At 42.9% G+C, this 18,053-nt stretch overlaps 1 long non-coding RNA gene across 1 annotated transcript in view; it reads left to right on the forward strand.

Moving 5' to 3' along the window:
- The first annotated feature begins 958 nt into the window (after positions 1–958).
- LOC130360806 (uncharacterized) overlaps positions 959–18,053 on the forward strand; it is a 44,169-nt gene continuing 27,074 nt past the window's right edge. The window contains exons 1-2 of the long non-coding RNA XR_008890803.1: positions 959–1,188; positions 2,333–2,380. This is a non-coding gene — a long non-coding RNA (uncharacterized LOC130360806). The remainder of the gene's footprint in view (positions 1,189–2,332; positions 2,381–18,053) is intronic.

Consider the following 18,053-nt stretch of genomic DNA (forward strand, 5'->3'; position numbering starts at 1 on the left):
CTATAGTACATGTATAGGGTACATTGCTAACATATATAGTGAAATATATATATATATATATATATATATATATATATATATACATATTCATTAATTACACTGATTTTATATTACATGCTGATGAAAGTCTGTTCTTAAGGTATGTAAATAGACTTGTGGTTGACATTAGAGATGAGCGAACTTACAGTAAATTCGATTCGTCATGAACTTCTCGTCTCGGCAGTTGATGACTTTTCCTGCATCAATTAGTTCACCTTTCCGGTGCTCCGGTTGGCTGGAAAAGGTGGATACAGTCCTAGGAGACTCTTTCGTAGGACTGTATCCACCTTTTCCAGCCCACCGGAGCATCGGAAAGCTGAACTAATTTATGCAGGAAAAGTCAGCAACCGCCGAGCTGAGAAGTTCGTGACAAATCGAATTTAATGTAAGTTCGCTCATCTCTAGTTGACATCAAAAGATGCAATATTGTAACAAAACCTCATGCAGTATTGTAACAAAATCTCACGGGTCAATACACAGTATCCAAAAAGGTGACTAGCTTTTGAGATGCTCATTTTAGAGAGGTGCATGCCAAATGGGGTACTATGGTAATAACACCGGTGTTTCATGTTGCTTCTTTGGCTGTGACACTCATGTGGCATAGATTTCCACAATAGATTTTGCAGGTTATTTGTGTAAATGGTAGCTCAATGTCCCCTCCCCACTTTGCATTAAATTCCCTCACACATATTCAAAAAATGGTAGGCTTGGCATAAAGGGGCAAAAGGTTGCAATAACAATAATGCAATAGTAAAATGCTAGAAAAATCATGCTTTTTTTTTCTTGTTGTAGCCTTTACCGAAATTCCCCAGTGTGCTTATGTGTGGCCTCCCAGTGGTTGTGTGTGAGTTGTAGTCTGATGAGAAGTTTGCTAACATAGTGTGATATGTTGTATTCCTTAAATTAAATGTACCTCCAGAGTTGTGGTGCTGTACGTTCTGCAGAGTTCAGTGTGAAGAGATGGAGCTAACACAGGGTGGTCAGGTTGTCAAGGCAACTGTACAATGCCCCTTTTCTAATTGATAGGACTCATAGAACTAGCTAGGCGTCATCTTGTTGCTTTAGAAACTCGACTGCCCAGCATGAGTTGCATCTCTGTACGCCACACTGTGCATATGGCACTGAAGCTATGGCACTGAAACTCTGGAGGTACACTTTAACTAAACTGAAGAAAACTTATAGGTGGACAATTGATATCATGATCAGGGTGATGGGATTACTCATATAACTGTAAAGTATGTCTCTCTCAGGGTCCATCTCATTTGAGTCCCATCTATGTTGAGTTTAGTGTTGCTCACGAATATTCGCAATTCGAATATTATTCGTGAATATCGCATATTCGCGAATTTCGCGAATATAGCGCTATATATTCGTAATTACGAATATTCGTTTTTTTTTTTCTTTTTCACAGTACACATCACAGTGATCACTCCTTTCTGCTTCCAGCTTGTGTGGTGTAAAGAAGGCTGTAATACTACTGTGTGAGACTGGCGTGCGAAAATTCGCATATGTTAATTTTGTATATGCTAATATTCACATATGTTAATTTTCGCATACGCGAATTGTCGCATATGCGAAAATAAAACGAGAATATACGAATATGCGAATATTCGCGAATATATGACGAATATTCGTCCATATATTCGCGAATATTCGCGAATTCGAATATGGCCTATGCCGCTCAACACTAGTTGAGTTGTAATGTGGACACCAATACAACTGGCTGCCAGTAGTATTGTGTATGTATTTGTGAATTGTGTATGTATTCTACCCAATACCTAAAGATAGATCAGCTTATCACAGAAAGCACACAAATATGATCAAATACACCCATATGCATATATGTATATTGTATAATAAATATCTTTATGTGAATGAACTATAAATAAAAACCACTGACTAAATGCCCCAAAGTGATCATCAAGTAGCAGTTGACAAGTCCTCTTTAAGGTCGAAATAAGAAGTTGCAATATTTGCTATATTTCTCTTGAACTACATTTCAGTAACATGATATGATATTTTATTGGCGTTTCTGGCAGTAAAATACATTCAGAATTCTACTAATTCCGGTTACATGAAAGCAGGGCATTGTGGGAGCCTAAATGATAGTAACACAGTTGCAACTAAGCTCATAGATCAACAATAGATAGATCTGACAACAGAAACTAATAAACCATTGTATGGACAAAAGGAAAGAATTTAGAAAAAAGTATTGAAGGCAGCTAGAGCATGAATAATACAATATTTAATACAATGTAATACAAAAACTTTACAAAATTATTTGTTTTTGCAGCACGAACATTGTAACTTGAAAATGCTGTAGCTTGACAACATAGCTCAGGTAAGAACTAGCTATATGTAACTATTGGAATGTAAAGTATGTCCTTACGAAAGTCAGAACAGCCTGCTGAGTGCTGTCTTGTTGCAGATAGGAGCATCTTGTACAGTAATGATATGGTGCCCTCTTAACCTGTGTCCAAATAAGCATCTCATCCTGTCAAACATAGAGAACATGTAATCCTGTACTGCACCTCAGAGAGGCTCTACCATAAAGCCTATTAGTGCATGCACTTCACAGCGCACGCTCTACTTGTCCCCAATGTGACGCACCGATCAAGACATTTCATTAATAATAGTACTTTTTTTTTTTTTTAAATGTTGTATCCTGGGGCTACAGGAACTTGAGAGATTATTATATATAAGAGGGGAAAACAATATGAAGTTAAAAAAAAAACTGATAAAAATATTATGAAGCATATTAAAAATTGTTACTGAAATTTTATGTATACTTCATATTTCAAATGTTGTTAAAATATGAAATTTGACTTTAAATATTTTTTGCCACATGTCAGTAATTGCTTTATACCCATTTATAGCAACTATTGTGTAACCTGCGAAGTGGCTTTCCTTTATTCAAGTAGGAAACCCAGTGGCAGGAACCAATCAAAAATGACAAGTTATAATAAATAATGGATGTCACGCCTCCTCCCATAGACATGAATGGAGGGGGCGTGGCGTGAAGTCACGTCCCCAGTCCCGGAGGTTTCCGAAACTGGAGATTCAGCACCCGCATAGAATACGGGTGCTGCAGGGAGATTGCAGGGGTCTCAGCAGCGGGCCCCCCGTGATCAGACATCTTATCCCCTATCCTTTGGATAGGGGATAAAATGTTTTTGCCCGGAATACCCCTTTAAAGTCCACAGAAGGCAGGAATTTCTCTGCTGATGAGACAACATAGGTATGGCTGAGTCCGTGGGATTGTCTGCTGGCAGGGGTGTGCCCCTTAGACATTGCCCATGCTATCCAGGTACAGATGACCTGTTCTGTAAAGTCATACATGCGCACACATGCATGTTCGGGTATCTGCGCCAAAGTAGAGTTCTGTCTCAGGCATACACACCTTGGACGACTCTTCCCTGGCCACCAAACGGAATGGAAAGCTCAACAACATGAGGTTAACTGGGTACACCTGCACCCACAGGTGTAGGGAAAATAGTACAAAGAATAACAGAATCCTAGTCCTCAAATAATTCAATCAAAAATGGATGTACAATGGATATTCGGTAAAAATGTAATATAGTATTTATTAACACATATAAAATAGGTCACACATAAACATTTAAATACCCAATATTACAATTATAGCATGTAAAATTAAAATAAAATGACCCAAACCATGTATAGATCCTAATGATATAAAGAATAGATACTGCAGTGCAAGGAGATGCTGGAGAATAATATATTAGTTTGAATAGCCGATCCTAAATAAAAATAAAGTCTGGAGAGACCTAATACAGAGGAGACATGATCACATGCATACCAATGGCAAATCGCTCACCAACTTGCCAATCTGCATTAACCCCTTAAGGACCAGGCCATTTTTCACTGTAGGACCAGGGCGTTTTTTGCACATCTGACCACTTTCACTTTAAGCATTAATAACTCTGGGATGCTTTTACCTTTCATTCTGATTCCGAAATTGTTCTTTCGTGACGTATTCTATTTTATGTTAGTGGTAAAATGTTGTCGATACTTGCATCATTTCTTGGTGAAAAATTCCCAAATTTTATGAAAAAATTGAAAATGTTGCATTTTTCTAACTTTGAAGCTCTCTGCTTGTAAGGAAAATAGACATTCCATATAAATTATATATTGATTCACAAATACAATATGTCTACTTTATGTTTGCATCATAAAATTGACATGTTTTTACTTTTGGAAGACATCAGAGGACTTCAAAGTTCAACAGCAATTTTCCAATTTTTCAAAAAAATTTCAAAATCTGAGTTTTTCATGGACCAGTTCAGGTTTGAAGTGGATTTGAAGGGCTTTCTTATTAGAAATACCCCACAAATGATCCCATTATAAAAACTTCACCCCTCATAGTATTCAAAATGACATTCAGTAAGTGTGTTAACCCTTTAGGTGTTTCACAGGAATAGCAGCAAAGTGAAGGAGAAAATTCAAAATCTTGTAGACCCAGTTTTTGAATTTTTACAAGGGGTAAAGAAGTAAGGAAATACCTCATATGTGTATGTCAAGTGTTCAGCGGGCGCAGTAGAGGGCTCAGAAGGGAAGGAGCGACAGTGGGATTTTGGAGAGTGAGTTTTTCTGAAATGGTTTTTGGGGGGCATGTCACATTTAGGAGGCCCCTATGGTACCAGAACAGCAGAAAACCCCCCACATGGCATACCATTTTGGAAACTACACCCCTCAAGGCACGAAAAAGGGGTCCAGTGAGACTTAATACCCCACAGGTGTTTGACGACTTTTCGTTAAAGTCAGATGTGTAAATGAAAAAAATAAATTTTTCACTAAAGTGCAGTTTTTCCCCCCAAATTTACCATTTTTATAAAGGATAATGGGAGAAAATGCCCCCCAAAATGTGTAACCCCATCTCTTCTGAGTATGGAAATACCCCATGTGTGGACGTCAAGGGCACTGCGGGTGAACTACAATGCTCAGAAGAGAAGGAGTCACATTTGGCTTTTGGAAAGCAAATTTTGCTGAAATGGTTTTGGGGGGGCATGTCGCATTTAGGAAGCCCCTATGGTGCCAGAACAGCAAAAATACCAACATGGCACACTATTTTGGAAACTACACCCCTCAAGGAACGTAACAAGGGGTACAGTAGGCCTTAACACCTCACAGGTATTTCACAACTTTTTGTTAAGTGCTGTTTTTTCCCCAAATTTAAAATTTTTACAAGTAGTAATAGGAGAAAATTACCCCCAAAATTTGTAACCCCATTTGTAATACCCCATGTTTGGATGTCAAGTGCTCTGCGGTCGAACTACAATGCTCAGAAGAGGAGGAGCGCCATTGAGCTTTTGAAGAGTGAATTTGTTTGGAATGGAAGTCAGGGGCCATGTGCGTTTACAAAGCCCCCCGTGGTGCCAGAACAGTGGACCCCCCACATGTGACCCCATTTTGGAAACTACACCCCTCACGTAATGTAATAAGGGGTGCAGCGAACATTTACACCCCACTGACATTTGACAGATCTTTGGAACAGTGTGCTGAGCAAATGAAAAATAACATTTTTCATTTTCACAGACCACTGTTCCAAAAATCTGTCAGACACCTGTGGGGCGTAAATGCTCACTGTACCCTTATTACATTACATGAGGGGTGTAGTTTCCAAAATGGGGTCACATGTTGGGGGGTCCATTGTTCTGGCACTATGGGGGCTTTGTAAACACGCGTGGCCTTCAATTCCGGACACATTTTCTCTTCAAAATCCCAATGGCGCTCCTTCTCTTCTGAGCATTGTAGTGCGCCAGCAGAGCACTTTACATCCACATATGGGGTATGGTCTTACTCAGAAGAAATGGGGCTACAAATTTTGGGGGGCTTTTTTCCTATTTTCCCTTGTGAAAATAAAAAAATTAGGGTAACACCAGCATTTTAGTGAAAATTTCCCATCAAACTTTACCGGAAATTTGTCAAACACCTGTGGGGTGTTAAGGCTCACAATACCCCTTGTTACATTACATGAGGGGTGTAGTTTTCAAAATGGGGTCACATGTCTGTATTTATTTTTTGTGTTTATGTCAGAACCGCTGTAAAATTAGCCACCCCTGTGCAAATCACCAATTTAGGCCTCAAATGTACATAGTGCTCTCTCACTCCTGAGCCTTGTTATGCGTCCGCAGATCATTTTACGCCCACATATGGGGTATTTCCGTACTCAGGAGAAATTGCGTTACAAACTTTGTGGGTCTTTTTTTCCTTTTACCTCTTGTGAAAATAAAAAGTATGGGGCAACTCCAGCATGTTAGTGTAAAACATTTTTTTGGCTGGTGTAGACCCCAACTTTTCCTTTTCATAAGGGGTAAAAGGAGAAAAATCCCCCCAATATTTGTAGTGCAATTTCTCCTGAGTACAGAAAAACCCCATTTGTGGCCCTAAACTGTTTCCTTGAAATACGACAGGGCTCTGAAGTGAGAGAGCACCATGAACATTTGAGGACTAAATTAGGGATTGCATAGGGGTGGACATAGGGGTATTCTACACCAGAGATTCCCCAACAGGGTTCCTCCAGCTGTTGCTAAGTCAGTGGCTGTCCAGAAATGCTGGGAGTTGTTGTTTTGCAACAGCTGGAGGCTCAGTTTTGGAAACACTGCCATACAATATGTTTTTAATTTTTATTGGGGGGGGGGGGGCAGTGTAAGGGGGTGTATATGTAGTGTTTTACCCTTTATTTTGTGTTAGTGTAGTGTTTTTAGGGTACATTCGCACTGGCGGAGGTTTACAGTGAGTTCCCTGCTAGGAGTTTGCGCTGCGGTGAAAAATTTGCTGCAGCTCATACTTGAAGCAGAAAACTTACTGTAAACCTGCCCGTGGGAATGTACCCTGTACATTAACATGGGGGGGTCAAACCACCAGCAGTTTCAAAACTACAACTCCCAGCATGTACTGACAGACCGTGCATGCTGGGAGTTGTACTTTTGCAACAGCTGGAGGCACACTGGTTGGAAAACCTTCAGTTAGGTTCTGTTATCTAACTCAATATTTTCCAACCAGTGTGCCTCCAGCTGTTGCAAAACTACAACTCCCAGCTGTGTACTGATTGCCGAAGGGCATGCTGGGAGATGTAGTTTTGCAACAGCGGGAGGGATTGCAACTACAACTCCCAGCATGCTCGGATTTGCAGTTTTGCAACATCTGGAGAGCTACAGTATAGAGACCACTGCAAACTGTGGCCCTCCAGATGTTGCAAAACTACAAATCCCAGCATGTCCAGACAGCAAACAGTTGTGTGGGCATGCTAGGAGTTGTAGTTTTGCAAGATCTGGAGGGCTATAGTTCAGAGACTACCATATAGTGGTCTCAAACTATAGCCCTCCAGGTGTTGCAAAACTACAAATCCCAGCATGCCCAAACAGCTGTCTGGGCATGCTGGGAGTTGTAGTTTTGCAACATCTGGAGTGCTACAGTATAGAGACCACTGTATAGTGGTCTCGGATTGTAGCCCTCCAGATGTTGCTAGGCATTTTACCGGCTTCCGTCGGATCCAGGGAGCCAGCTGCATGTCATCGCCCCCCGCCGATCTCCGACGCCGATCGTCGCCGCAGCCTCCGGAGGGGTAAGTGGACTCCGGCGCCCGGTCCCCTTCGGTTCCCCATTCTGCCCCGCCTATTGTGGGTGGGCAGAACGGGGAAAACTAAAGTAAACCCCCCGCCCCCGATCTGCTATTGGTGGTCGCATCTAGACCACTAATAGCAGGGATAGGAGGGGTGGCACCCCTGCCACCTCACTCCTATCCATTCAGGGGGATCGTGGGTGTCTTGGACAACATAGTTACATAGTTACATAGTTAGTACGGTCGAAAAAAGACATATGTCCATCAAGTTCAACCAGGGAATTAAGGGGTAGGGGTGTGGCGCGATATTGGGGAAGGGATGAGATTTTATATTTCTTCATAAGCATTAATCTTATTTTGTTCCAGGAATGTATCTAATCCTGTTTTAAAGCTGTTAATTGTTCCTGCTGTGACCAGTTCCTGAGGTAGACTGTTCCATAAGTTCACAGTTCTCATGGTAAAGAAGGCGTGGGTGATCGTGGGTGTCTTGGACAACCGCGATCCCCCTTATATTCCGGGTCATCGGGTCACCATAGACCCGTAATGACCCAGAATTGCGCAAATCGCAAGTGTGCGATTTGAGCTGATCGCCGATATGGGGGGGTCTGATGACCCCCTTGGGCATTTGCGCGGGGTGACTGCTGATCGATATCAGCAGTCACCCCGGTCCGATCCCCGTCGCGCGCTGGTAAAGTACAAGGGATCAAAGGTATACCTTAACGCCGTTGGTCCATAAGGGGTTAATGGCACATAATGCAGATTGGCTGACTGAAGAAGGGGTTAGAACGCATGTGTCCACATCCTGAAACACATTTGCATTTATTTTCATGTTTTAGTTTGCTTTTATAGAGCACTTGATTTTACAGAGCTGCTAAATACTGTTTTACAGCTTTATATTCATTCTTTGGACTGCTATCCACTTATTTGCATGGGACTGCCATCCATACTGCTAACTAGGAGTGAGAATCTACTGGAGCCAATTCACACTGCATCCTGCAATCCACTCTGACCGTACCTTAATGCTTCCACCAGCGCTTTGATTATTCCAGCTGCAGACTGTGCAGTGGTCCCGTGACATCAGACGCTAACTTCAATCCCGCTATTGCCGTGCGCGCTCTGTGCCGAACGCTATACCAGAGAGACCAGCCGTGGTCCGCACTGAGACTCAATTGGGGCCGGCGACATTCAGCCACTTCAACTACAGTCGAACTTACGACCGGGACTTTCCAGCTATGATCGCTATTATGTGCCATTAATGCAGATTGGCGCGTTGGTGAGCGATTTACCATTGGCATGCATGTGATCATTTCTTGTCTATGTTAGGTCACTCCGGACTTTATTTTTATTTAGGATCGGCTAATCAAACTAATATATTATTCTCCAGCATTTCCTTGCACTGCAGTATCTATTCTTTACATTATTAGGATCTATACATGTTTTGGGTCATTTTAATTGTACATGCTTTGATTGTAATATTGTGTATTGTACTGCTTATATGTGACCTATTTTATATGTGTTATTAAATACTTTATTTTTACCGAATATCCATTGTACATCCATTTTTGGTTGAAATATTTGAGGACCGGGACTCTGTTATTCTTTGTACTCTTCCCTGGATGCCATGAAAGCGATAGAGTGAAGACAAGATGGTGATCGCTGCAGATTTAGTCTGTGCCCAGGTAAGGAAGTTCCTCTGGCTCCATGACATATTAAGCTTAGATTTTTGTTTTTGGTGACCATTTTGATCTTTTGGCACATACATAGATTTATTTGTTCTGCTACCCAAGACACATTTTCTGGCAAGTGACTTATACATAGATTATAAAATCTTCCCTGAAAATTATTCAAATATATATGTTAGTACAAAACTGTGACTTATCCCTAATGTAAAACATCATTAGAAAAAAGAGAATAAAGAGTCCTTTTGAACAAAAAAAAATATATAAAATTAAATTAAAATGTCACTTTGGTTTGATAAGATTGCATATAACAGCATTCAAAAGTGGTCTCGGATAAAAAAAAAATCAATAATTTCATTCCCAGTAAATTTATCATTTATATGACCTATGCCATTAAAATTTGGTTTTAATTGGTCACCGTGTCCAGACACCCATTGATCGCTAGAGCCGGAAGTGCAAGGCTGAGAGCTGGTCTATAGGCCAGAGAAGGTCTATGGAGCTAGAAGGGCAGGGAAGGAGTGAGATTGGCTGGGCAGCGTTCAGTCTCGCACTTCTCTCAGCTCATTCTAATGATCTGTAGGGCTCTGAACACCCAGACCCTGACAAATCAAACCTTCTTACATGTATCTTTGACATGTCAAACATATTTTTTTCCAATGAAAGCAACCAAATATGTTTTGCCACATTCCATTTTGTCTCAGATACTAGTTTTATAATGGTGCCAAGTATGATCAATTAAAAACTCTGGGGGAGATTTATCAAAACCTGTCCAGAGGAAAAAATGCCAAGTTGCCCATAGAAACCACTCAGCTTGCTTCTTTCATTTTTAACAAGGCTTCTGCAAAATGAAAAAAGCAATCTGATTGGTTGTTATGGGCAACTGGGCACCTTTTCCTTTGCACAGGTTTTGAGAAATCATAACTGTATAACTAGACTAAATCTGATATTTGTATGTATATACCAGTCCTCAAGAGCACAGGGGATGTAGTAAAGATATCTTATCTTTACTACATCCCCTGTGCTCTTGAGGACTGGTATATACAAACATTCCTTCTCATATTGTTTCAGGCCCATTGGGTGGGGGCATCACCTTTAACCTCGAGCACTTTACCCATATCCTAAGTGAACTACCCATTTTTATCCATAAATCTGATATTTGACAAACAAACATAGAATGGTCAGCTGGAGTATTAGTGTGGAACCCACGAAGAGTTGTTGCAGGCTAGCTGGAAGTAATAGTCTTATGGTTGCAGTAGATGCTAATGTCATGTGGCAGGGTGGTCTTACTAACCTGATGGATGTAAGTCCCACAACACTTATGCAAAACTGGTTGTATCCATGGTGCAAAGTACAAGTTTAATAGTCCAGACACTCTGGTAACTTGCAAACAATGTGGAAATTTGTATATTACTGAAAGTCCCTGTGCAGGTTTCAGATATTACAGTTTATTTAGCAAAGAATTGCACAGTTGCAACCTTTGTGTGAAAAGTTGGTTGCTTTTGTATGTGTGGAGGGGAGGACTGGGAGTGGATCGGAGCTGTTGACCCTGCTACTTTCCTTACGTATTGGTTGTTGTTTGAGGCACCTTGGGTACTGTGTTACCCACCTATGCCTAGTTGGTTGCTATCCCTTTAACCCCTTAAGGACGGAGCCCATTTTCACCTCTAGGACGAAGCCCTTTTTTGCAAATCTGACCACTGTCACTTTAAACATTAATAACTCTGGAATGCTTTTAGTTATCATTCTGATTCCGAGATTGTTTTTTCGTGACATATTCTACTTTAACATAGTGGTAAATTTTTGTGGTAACTTGCATCCTTTCTTGGTGAAAAATCCCAAAATTTGATGAAAAAATAAAAAATTTAGCATTTTTCTAACTTTGAAGCTCTCTGCTTGTAAGAAAAATGGATATTACCAAAAATTTTTTGGGGGATTCACATATACAATATGTCTACTTTATGATTGCATCATAAAATTGATGAGTTTTTACTTTTGGAAGACACCAGAGGGCTTCAAAGTTCAGCAGCAATTTTCCAATTTTTGACAAAATTTTCAAACTCGCAATTTTTCAGGGACCAGTTAAGGTTTGAAGTGGATTTGAAGGGTCTTCATATTAGAAATACCCCATAAATGACCCCATTATAAAAACTGCACCCCCCAAAGTATTCAAAATGACATTCAGTCAGCGTTTTAACCCTTTAGGTGTTTCACAGGAAAAGCAGCAAAGTGAAGGAGAAAATTCAAAATCTTCATTTTTTACACTCGCATGTTCTTGTAGACCCAATTTTTGAATTTTTACAAGGGGTAAAAGGAGAAAATGTATACTTATATTTGTAGCCCAATTTCTCTCGAGTAAGGACACACCTCATATGTCTATGTAAAGTGTTCAGCGGGCGCAGTAGAGGGCTCAGAAGCGAAGGAGCGACAAGGGGATTTTAGAGAGTACGTTTTTCTGAAATGGTTTTTGGGGGGCATATTGCATTTAGGAAGCCCCTATGGTGCCAGAACAGCAAAAAAAAAAAAAACACATGGCATACCATTTTGGAAACTAGACCCCTTGAGGAACATAACAAGGAATAAAGTGAGCCTTAATACCCTACAGGTGTTTCACGACTTTTGCATATGTAAAAAAAAAAATATATTTTCACAAAAATGTTGGTTTTCCCCCAAATTTCACATTTTTTAAAGGGTTAATAGCAGAAAAGACCCCCCAAAATTTGTAACCCCATCTCTTCTGAGTATGGCGGTACCCCATAAGTTGACCTGAAGTGCACTGCGGACGAACTACAATGCTCAGAAGAGAAGGAGTCATATTTGGCTTTTTGAGAGCAAATTTTGCTCGGGGGGCATGTTGCATTTAGGAAGCCCCTATGGTGCCAGAACAGCAAAAAAAAAAAAACACATGGCATACCATTTTGGAAACTAGACCCCTTGAGGAACGTAACAAGGGATAAAGTGAGCCTTAATACCCCACAGGTGTTTCACGACTTTTGCATATGTAAAAAAAAAAAATTCACTAAAATGTGGGTTTCCCCCCAAATTTCACATTTTTGCAAGGCTTAATAGCAGAAAAGACCCCCCAAAATTTGTAACCCCATCTCTTCTGAGTATGGAGCTACCCCATAAGTGGACCTGAAGTGCACTGCGGGCAAACTACAATGCTCAGAAGAGAAGGCGTCATATTTGGCTTTTTGAGAGCAAATTTTGCTCGGGGGGCATGTCGCATTTAGGAAGCCCCTATGGTGCCAGAACAGCAAAATAACCCCCACATGGCATACCATTTTGGAAACTAGACCCCTCACAGAATGTAATGAGGGGTACAGTGAGCATTTACCCCCCACTGGTGTCTGACAGATCTTTGGAACAGTGGGCTGTGAAAAATTTTTCATTTTCACGGACCACTGTTCCAAAGATCCGTCAGACACCTGTGGGGTGTAAATTCTCACTGTACCCCTTATTACATTCCGTGAGGGGTGTAGTTTCCAAAATGGGGTCACATGTAGGTGTGTTTTTTTTTTGCGTTTGTCAAAACCGCTGTAACAATCAGCCACCCCTGTGCAAATCACCTCAAATGTACATGGCGCACTCTCCCTTCTGGGCCTTGTTGCGCGCCCCCAGAGCACTTTGCGCCCACATATGGGGTATCTCCGTACTCGGGAGAAATTGTTTTACAAATTTTGGGGGGCGTTTTTCCCTTTTACCTCTTGTGAAAATGAAAAGTATAGGGCAACACCAGCATGTTAGTGTAAAATTTTTTATTTTTTTACACTGACATGCTGGTGTAGACCCCAACTGTTCCTTTTCATAAGGGGTAAAAGGAGAAAAAGCCCCCCAAAATTTGTTAGGCAATTTCTCCCGAGTACGGCAATACCCCATATGTGACCCTATTCTGTTGCCTTAAAATACGACAGGGCTCCAAAGTGAGAGCGCCATGCGCATTTGAGGCCTGAATTAGGGACTTGCATAGGGGTGGACATAGGGGTATTCTATGCCAGTGATTCCCAAACAGGGTGCCTCCAGCTGTTGCTAAACTCCCAGCATGCTTGGACAGTCAATTTCTGTCCAGAAATGCTGGGAGTTGTTGTTTTGCAACAGCTGGAGGCTCCATCTTAGAAACACTGCCATACAATAAGTTTTTCATTTTTATTGGGATGGGGGGGGGGGGCAGTGTATGTGTGTATATGTAGTGTTTTACTCTTTATTTTATGTTAGTGTAGTGTTTTTAGGTTACATTCACACTGGCGGCAGATTACACTGAGTCTCCCGCTAGGAGTTTGAGCTGCGGCGGAAAATTTGCCACAGCTCAAATTTGTAGCGGGGAACTCACTGTAATCTGCCGCCAGTGTGAATGTAGCCTGTACATTCACACGGGAGGGGGGTCAAAATTACAACTCCCAGCATGCACTGACAGACCATGCATGCTGGGAGTTGTAGTTTTGCAACAGCTGGAGGCACACTGGCTGGAAAACTTAGGTTCTATGACCTAACTCCGTATTTTCCAACCAGTGTGCCTCCAGCTGTTGCAAAACTACAACTCCCAGCATGTACTGATTGCGGAAGGGCATGCTGGGAGATGTAGTTATGCAATGGCTGGAGGCACGCAAGTACAACTCCCAGCATGCCAAGACAGCCTTATGCTGTTCCTGAATGCTGGGAGTTGTAGTTTTGCAAGATTTAGAGGGGTTCAAGTTGTAAATCACTGTCCAGTGGTATCAAAACTGTGGCCCTCCAGATGTTGCAAAACTACAACTCACAGCATGCCCAGACAGCAAACTGCTGTTTGGGCATGCTGAGAGTTGTAGTTTTGCAACATCTGGAGGGCTACAGTTTGAGACCACTTAGTGATCTGCAACCTGAACCCCTCTAAATATTGCAAAACTACAAGTCCCAGCATGCCCACACAGCAAACAGCTGTCTGGGCATGCTGGGAGTTGTAGTTTTGCAACATCTGGAGGGCCACGGTTTAGGGACCACTGTAAACTGTGGCCCTCTGGATGTTGCTAGGCAACAACTCACCTAGCAGGACCCGGAAGTATTGCTGCCGCCGCCGCACATGGGGGTGGATCACGAACGAGGATCCGTGATCCAGGTAGGGACCACCGGCACCGACCTTCCCTGGACGGTTCCCCCGTTTTGCCCGGACACCGATAGGTGGGCAAAGCGGGGGAACCGAACTTTAACCCCCCCTCCCCTGGTCTGCTATCGGTCGGTCGCTCGGCCGACCAATAGCAGGGATAGGAGGGGTGGCACCCCTGCCACCAAACTCCTATCCCTTTAGGGGGATCGAGGGTGTCTCGGACACCCCCGATCCCTCTTATTTACCGGGTCACCAGTGACCCGTATGACCCGGAATCGCGCAGATCGCAGGTCTGAATTGACCTGCAATTTGCGCGCATCGCGGTCATGGGGGGGTCTCAGGACCCCCCTCGGCGATGTGCCGGGATGCTTGCTGTTAGATAACAGCAGTCATCCCGGCCCGATCACCGCTACCGGTGACGCGGCGCTCCTGGAACCCCGCGACGTACATGTACGTCGCCGCGCGCCAAGTGACACTTCGCGGCGACGTACATGTACGTCGCTCGTCGTGAAGGGGTTAAGAGTGAATTCAAATAGAGAAAAAAATCAGACATGGTCACACATATTCAACATGCACCTTGATCTAAGGTTATTCAGCAACATTTATTAAACTAACAGAATTTGTGTACTTTATGATCATGAAGTGCCATGTCACAGCCACCTGTAAGTAGCGGGTCCTAACATTCCTAGCATAAAATTCTGCTGCATCAAGCGGTGACCACCACCACCATAACACCAGTGCTCATAGGGGAACGGCCCACTGGCAGAGCAGCCCCAATGCTGCCCAAACCAGACCCTGGGCCGTGCCTCCCCACAGACACAGTACTACGGCAGCAATGGACGCCACTCAGCGCAGCATCAGAGTGATCAGCTCACAAAGCTCACTTTCCATGTGCTCCCAGTCAAAGACTGGGAGACTGCCGGAAAGAATAGGGCCCTATGCCGCTTCCTGCCTATTTATATAGGCCTGGGCTGAGGGGGAGGGACAGAGTGCGGACCAAATAAAAACAAATAGATAGGGGGATAGAAAACACAATGTGAATTCAAATGGAGAAAAAAACAACATGCACCTTTATCTGGGAGCACATTTTGAGTGAGCTTTGTGACCTGTTCACTCTGGTGCTGTGCCGGGCTGCATCCACTGCTGCCGCGGTGAAAAACTCCTTTGTGTTCTTCTTAAACCCACCCCGGCGGATGCATTTTTGGCTTTTTAGTGTTTTTTAAGGCATTCTTTATTCAGAATGTCTGCTCCCAGATTGGCCACCAATGATGCTGCAAATTGTTTGCTGTTGCTTTTGGCTTGCAGGATTGAATTGATGTGTCGGTTTTGTGTTTTATATGTTTTTTTTGGGTGTGAAATGTAAATAAATGTTAAAATTTCTTGGTTTTGTGTGCAATTTTTTTTTTGTAGCCTATTTCTAGGAGACACAGATATTGAATATAGGGTCCATCCTCTACATTGGCGGATGTCTTATGAAGGCACTTTATCCATTTGGTACTGGACATTGATAAGGCATATGATTTTTTATTTTCATTAGAGATGAGTGAATTTTTGAAAAATTTGATTCGGCTGATTCGACAAATTTTCCCCCAAAAATTGTTTTGTTCCAAATAAATTTGCGGCAAATCGCTATTAAAACAGCAATTTCTGGCCTACAGAGAGCCTCAATAGGGGTGTAGAACACTTTGCCTTGTCCTAACATGCATAGGGAGTGGGCTGTGTTAGTAAAATAATACTGTTATTCAGTATTACATGCAGACAGGCATCGTTATTAGAATCAATGCCGCAGAGCATCTGGATGTGGCAGCAGGGAGACCATATGGCGTCAAAATTGAAGAGAATAAAGAGATTTTTTATGTAATTTTTATTTTATTTTATTTGAATTAATGAAAAATTTTTAAACACCCATTCTGGTGAGCATCGAGCTGGCAGTCCGCCGCGAGGCGAAATACCACCTGTTCCATCTCGTGCATCTCGGTACCCTCCCCCCCCCCCCCGCCCACTGTCTTACTCTTTGTGGAACTGCAAATGTTTAATTTAATCAGTTATGGTTAATTGTTATTGCTCCAACTTGTTTCATTGGATTCTTGTGGTAATTCCACAGCTAATACATGATGTCGACGACCTAAGGGCCTCAGTCTTGAAAATATGACATTGATTTTGCAATTTAAATTTAAGATTTTGAAATTTAAATTTAATATTACACTCACAAGTTTAATGTCCCGGGGTCCGGCGTTTACTTTGAATAAATAGTGTGGTTACAAAATACCAAATCTAACAAGGAGTCACATGGCAGCACAATGACACCGCCTGGAAGTGGCATCAGTATGACTAGACCACACAGTGGCTGAACACAGCATGGAGGTGGCGGCAGAATGAGGAGAACATATAGTGGCTGAATGACAGCCTGTAGTTGGCGGCAGCATGAGGAGACCATATAGTGAATGAATGACACAGCGTGGAGGTGGTGGCAGTATGAGGAGACCATATAGTAACTGAATGACACAGCATGGAGGTGGCGGCAGCATGAGGAGAACATATAGTGGCTGAATGACACAGCCTGGAGTTTGGGGCAGCATGAGTAGAACACATAGTGGCCAAATGACACAGCATGGAGTTGGCGGCAGCATGAGGAGACCACATAGTGTCTGAATGACACAGCATGAAGATGGTGGCAGCATGAGGAGCCCATATACATCCTGAATGACACAGCGTGGAGGTGGTGGCAGCATGAGGAGAACATATAGTGGCTGAATGACACAGCCTGGAGTTGGCAGCAGCATGAGGAGACCAAATAGTGGCTGAATTACACAGCCTGGAGTTTGCAGCAGCATGAGGAGAACATATAGTGGCCAAATGACACAGCCTGGAGTTGGCGGCAGTATGAGGAGACCACATAGTGACTGAATGACACAGCGTGGAGGTGGCGACAGCATGAGGAGAACATATAGTGGCTGAATAACACAGCCTGGAGTTGGCGGCAGCACGAGGAGAACTTAAAGTGGTTGAATGACACATGCCTCAGGCTTCCTTGTCGCAGCGCAGACAAGATGTTCTTCCCATTGTCGGTCACCATGGTTTCCATTTCCAGTTTTCGTGGAGTTAGCCATGATTCGATTTCTTCATGAATTACTTTTAGCAGTTCCTCCCAGTGTGACTCTGTTCACCAAGGCAAACCATGTGAAGAACGGTGTGACACCGACGTGCCCTGCACACATGTAATGCTGGAGGGGCACTGAGACTTGTCCGTGCAGTGAAGGCTGAGGATGAGGAGGCAGAGTCACACACTGTCGCAAGACCAACGGTCTGAGAGCATGGAGGCGGAAGCAGTGTGACCTGTCCAAGTTGCTGTTGTTGTGGCTGTGCAGGAACCACATTCACCCAGTGGGCTGTAAAGGATATGTATTGTCCCTGACCGTAGTTACGGCTCCACTCCTCGGTGCTGCCGTGCACTTTGTTACACATGGACAGGCTCAAGGACTGGCCCACCTTCTCTTCCACAAAATTTTGCAGGGCTGGTACTGCCTTCTTTGCAAAGAAATGACAGCTTGGCACTCTCCACCTTGGCTCGGCACAAGCTATCAGGTCTCTGAAAGGTGCAGAGTCCACCACTTGAAAAGGGAGGGACTGCAGCAACAGAAACTTGGACAGGAGCACATTCAGCTTCTGCGCC

The sequence above is a fragment of the Hyla sarda genome, chromosome 3 (genome assembly GCF_029499605.1).
Source record: "Hyla sarda isolate aHylSar1 chromosome 3, aHylSar1.hap1, whole genome shotgun sequence".
Classification (NCBI taxonomy): Eukaryota; Metazoa; Chordata; class Amphibia; order Anura; family Hylidae; genus Hyla; species Hyla sarda.